This window comes from Penaeus chinensis, chromosome 20 (assembly GCF_019202785.1).
Source record: "Penaeus chinensis breed Huanghai No. 1 chromosome 20, ASM1920278v2, whole genome shotgun sequence".
Classification (NCBI taxonomy): domain Eukaryota; kingdom Metazoa; phylum Arthropoda; class Malacostraca; order Decapoda; family Penaeidae; genus Penaeus; species Penaeus chinensis.
The window spans coordinates 11,849,168-11,854,167 of record NC_061838.1 but is presented as its reverse complement, the minus strand read 5'-3'; the positions used below and the strand labels follow the sequence as shown (position 1 = coordinate 11,854,167).

At 74.2% G+C, this 5,000-nt stretch overlaps 1 protein-coding gene across 1 annotated transcript in view; it reads right to left on the bottom strand.

Moving 5' to 3' along the window:
* The window catches only part of LOC125035899, an 18,337-nt gene that overhangs the window by 9,270 nt on the left and 4,067 nt on the right, over nucleotides 1-5,000 (bottom strand). The gene's annotated exons all lie outside the window — the stretch shown is intronic.

Genomic DNA, 5,000 nt, shown 5'->3' with positions numbered 1-5,000 from the left:
GGGGCTTCGGTGGCGAGGGCGATCTCCTCCGGGGCTTCGGTGGCGAGGGCGACCTCCTCCGGGGCTTCGGTGGCGAGGGCGACCTCCTCCGGGGCTTCGGTGGCGAGGGCGACCTCCTCCGGGGCTTCGGTGGCGAGGGCGACCTCCTCCGGGGCTTCGGTGGCGAGGGCGACCTCCTCCGGGGCTTCGGTGGCGAGGGCGATCTCCTCCGGGGCTTCGGTGGCGAGGGCGACCTCCTCCGGGGCTTCGGTGGCGAGGGCGACCTCCTCCGGGGCTTCGGTGGCGAGGGCGACCTCCTCCGGGGCTTCGGTGGCGAGGGCGACCTCCTCCGGGGCTTCGGTGGCGAGGGCGACCTCCTCCGGGGCTTCGGTGGCGAGGGCGACCTCCTCCGGGGCTTCGGTGGCGAGGGCGACCTCCTCCGGGGCTTCGGTGGCGAGGGCGACCTCCTCCGGGGCTTCGGTGGCGAGGGCGACCTCCTCCGGGGCTTCGGTGGCGAGGGCGATCTCCTCCGGGGCTTCGGTGGCGAGGGCGATCTCCTCCGGGGTTTCGGTAGAAGGGGCGACCTCCTCCGGGGCTTCGGTGGCGAGGGCGACCTCCTCCGGGGCTTCGGTGGCGAGGGCGATCTCCTCCGGGGTTTCGGTAGAAGGGGCGACCTCCTCCGGGGCTTCGGTGGCGAGGGCGACCTCCTCCGGGGCTTCGGTGGCGAGGGCGATCTCCTCCGGGGCTTCGGTGGCGAGGGCGATCTCCTCCGGGGCTTCGGTGGCGAGGGCGATCTCCTCCGGGGCTTCGGTGGCGAGGGCGACCTCCTCCGGGGCTTCGGTGGCGAGGGCGACCTCCTCCGGGGCTTCGGTGGCGAGGGCGACCTCCTCCGGGGCTTCGGTGGCGAGGGCGATCTCCTCCGGGGCTTCGGTGGCGAGGGCGACCTCCTCCGGGGCTTCGGTGGCGAGGGCGACCTCCTCCGGGGCTTCGGTGGCGAGGGCGACCTCCTCCGGGGCTTCGGTGGCGAGGGCGACCTCCTCCGGGGCTTCGGTGGCGAGGGCGACCTCCTCCGGGGCTTCGGTGGCGAGGGCGACCTCCTCCGGGGCTTCGGTGGCGAGGGCGATCTCCTCCGGGGCTTCGGTGGCGAGGGCGACCTCCTCCGGGGCTTCGGTGGCGAGGGCGATCTCCTCCGGGGCTTCGGTGGCGAGGGCGACCTCCTCCGGGGCTTCGGTGGCGAGGGCGATCTCCTCCGGGGCTTCGGTGGCGAGGGCGATCTCCTCCGGGGCTTCGGTGGCGAGGGCGATCTCCTCCGGGGCTTCGGTGGCGAGGGCGATCTCCTCCGGGGTTTCGGTAGAAGGGGCGACCTCCTCCGGGGCTTCGGTGGCGAGGGCGATCTCCTCCGGGGCTTCGGTGGCGAGGGCGATCTCCTCCGGGGTTTCGGTAGAAGGGGCGACCTCCTCCGGGGCTTCGGTGGCGAGGGCGATCTCCTCCGGGGCTTCGGTGGCGAGGGCGACCTCCTCCGGGGCTTCGGTGGCGAGGGCGATCTCCTCCGGGGTTTCGGTAGAAGGGACGACCTCCTCCGGGGCTTCGGTAGAAGGGGCGACCTCCTCCGGGGCTTCGGTGGCGAGGGCGACCTCCTCCGGGGCTTCGGTGGCGAGGGCGATCTCCTCCGGGGCTTCGGTGGCGAGGGCGACCTCCTCCGGGGCTTCGGTGGCGAGGGCGATCTCCTCCGGGGCTTCGGTGGCGAGGGCGACCTCCTCCGGGGCTTCGGTGGCGAGGGCGACCTCCTCCGGGGTTTCGGTAGAAGGGGCGACCTCCTCCGGGGCTTCGGTGGCGAGGGCGACCTCCTCCGGGGCTTCGGTGGCGAGGGCGATCTCCTCCGGGGCTTCGGTGGCGAGGGCGACCTCCTCCGGGGCTTCGGTGGCGAGGGCGACCTCCTCCGGGGCTTCGGTGGCGAGGGCGACCTCCTCCGGGGCTTCGGTGGCGAGGGCGACCTCCTCCGGGGCTTCGGTGGCGAGGGCGACCTCCTCCGGGGCTTCGGTGGCGAGGGCGATCTCCTCCGGGGCTTCGGTGGCGAGGGCGACCTCCTCCGGGGCTTCGGTGGCGAGGGCGATCTCCTCCGGGGCTTCGGTGGCGAGGGCGACCTCCTCCGGGGCTTCGGTGGCGAGGGCGACCTCCTCCGGGGCTTCGGTGGCGAGGGCGACCTCCTCCGGGGCTTCGGTGGCGAGGGCGACCTCCTCCGGGGCTTCGGTAGAAGGGGCGACCTCCTCCGGGGCTTCGGTGGCGAGGGCGACCTCCTCCGGGGCTTCGGTGGCGAGGGCGACCTCCTCCGGGGCTTCGGTGGCGAGGGCGACCTCCTCCGGGGCTTCGGTGGCGAGGGCGACCTCCTCCGGGGCTTCGGTGGCGAGGGCGACCTCCTCCGGGGCTTCGGTGGCGAGGGCGACCTCCTCCGGGGCTTCGGTGGCGAGGGCGACCTCCTCCGGGGCTTCGGTGGCGAGGGCGACCTCCTCCGGGGCTTCGGTGGCGAGGGCGACCTCCTCCGGGGCTTCGGTGGCGAGGGCGACCTCCTCCGGGGCTTCGGTGGCGAGGGCGATCTCCTCCGGGGTTTCGGTAGAAGGGGCGACCTCCTCCGGGGCTTCGGTGGCGAGGGCGACCTCCTCCGGGGCTTCGGTGGCGAGGGCGATCTCCTCCGGGGTTTCGGTAGAAGGGGCGACCTCCTCCGGGGCTTCGGTGGCGAGGGCGACCTCCTCCGGGGCTTCGGTGGCGAGGGCGATCTCCTCCGGGGCTTCGGTGGCGAGGGCGATCTCCTCCGGGGTTTCGGTAGAAGGGGCGACCTCCTCCGGGGCTTCGGTGGCGAGGGCGACCTCCTCCGGGGCTTCGGTGGCGAGGGCGATCTCCTCCGGGGCTTCGGTGGCGAGGGCGATCTCCTCCGGGGTTTCGGTAGAAGGGGCGACCTCCTCCGGGGCTTCGGTGGCGAGGGCGATCTCCTCCGGGGCTTCGGTAGAAGGGGCGACCTCCTCCGGGGCTTCGGTGGCGAGGGCGACCTCCTCCGGGGCTTCGGTAGAAGGGGCGACCTCCTCCGGGGCTTCGGTGGCGAGGGCGACCTCCTCCGGGGCTTCGGTGGCGAGGGCGACCTCCTCCGGGGCTTCGGTGGCGGGGGCGATCTCCTCCGGGGCTTCGGTGGCGAGGGCGATCTCCTCCGGGGTTTCGGTAGAAGGGGCGACCTCCTCCGGGGCTTCGGTGGCGAGGGCGATCTCCTCCGGGGTTTCGGTAGAAGGGGCGACCTCCTCCGGGGCTTCGGTGGCGAGGGCGACCTCCTCCGGGGCTTCGGTGGCGAGGGCGATCTCCTCCGGGGTTTCGGTAGAAGGGGCGACCTCCTCCGGGGCTTCGGTGGCGAGGGCGATCTCCTCCGGGGCTTCGGTGGCGAGGGCGATCTCCTCCGGGGCTTCGGTGGCGAGGGCGACCTCCTCCGGGGCTTCGGTGGCGAGGGCGATCTCCTCCGGGGCTTCGGTGGCGAGGGCGACCTCCTCCGGGGCTTCGGTGGCGAGGGCGATCTCCTCCGGGGTTTCGGTAGAAGGGGCGACCTCCTCCGGGGCTTCGGTGGCGAGGGCGATCTCCTCCGGGGTTTCGGTAGAAGGGGCGACCTCCTCCGGGGCTTCGGTAGAAGGGGCGACCTCCTCCGGGGCTTCGGTGGCGAGGGCGATCTCCTCCGGGGTTTCGGTAGAAGGGGCGACCTCCTCCGGGGCTTCGGTGGCGAGGGCGACCTCCTCCGGGGCTTCGGTGGCGAGGGCGATCTCCTCCGGGGCTTCGGTGGCGAGGGCGATCTCCTCCGGGGTTTCGGTAGAAGGGGCGACCTCCTCCGGGGCTTCGGTGGCGAGGGCGACCTCCTCCGGGGCTTCGGTGGCGAGGGCGACCTCCTCCGGGGCTTCGGTGGCGAGGGCGATCTCCTCCGGGGTTTCGGTAGAAGGGGCGACCTCCTCCGGGGCTTCGGTGGCGAGGGCGATCTCCTCCGGGGCTTCGGTGGCGAGGGCGACCTCCTCCGGGGCTTCGGTGGCGAGGGCGATCTCCTCCGGGGTTTCGGTAGAAGGGGCGACCTCCTCCGGGGCTTCGGTGGCGAGGGCGATCTCCTCCGGGGCTTCGGTGGCGAGGGCGATCTCCTCCGGGGTTTCGGTAGAAGGGGCGACCTCCTCCGGGGCTTCGGTGGCGAGGGCGATCTCCTCCGGGGCTTCGGTAGAAGGGGCGACCTCCTCCGGGGCTTCGGTGGCGAGGGCGATCTCCTCCGGGGTTTCGGTAGAAGGGGCGACCTCCTCCGGGGCTTCGGTGGCGAGGGCGACCTCCTCCGGGGCTTCGGTGGCGAGGGCGACCTCCTCCGGGGCTTCGGTGGCGAGGGCGACCTCCTCCGGGGCTTCGGTGGCGAGGGCGACCTCCTCCGGGGCTTCGGTGGCGAGGGCGACCTCCTCCGGGGCTTCGGTGGCGAGGGCGACCTCCTCCGGGGCTTCGGTGGCGAGGGCGACCTCCTCCGGGGCTTCGGTGGCGAGGGCGACCTCCTCCGGGGCTTCGGTGGCGAGGGCGACCTCCTCCGGGGCTTCGGTGGCGAGGGCGACCTCCTCCGGGGCTTCGGTGGCGAGGGCGACCTCCTCCGGGGCTTCGGTGGCGAGGGCGACCTCCTCCGGGGCTTCGGTGGCGAGGGCGACCTCCTCCGGGGCTTCGGTGGCGAGGGCGACCTCCTCCGGGGCTTCGGTGGCGAGGGCGACCTCCTCCGGGGCTTCGGTGGCGAGGGCGACCTCCTCCGGGGCTTCGGTGGCGAGGGCGACCTCCTCCGGGGCTTCGGTGGCGAGGGCGATCTCCTCCGGGGCTTCGGTGGCGAGGGCGACCTCCTCCGGGGCTTCGGTGGCGAGGGCGACCTCCTCCGGGGCTTCGGTGGCGAGGGCGACCTCCTCCGGGGCTTCGGTGGCGAGGGCGACCTCCTCCGGGGCTTCGGTGGCGAGGGCGACCTCCTCCGGGGCTTCGGTGGCGAGGGC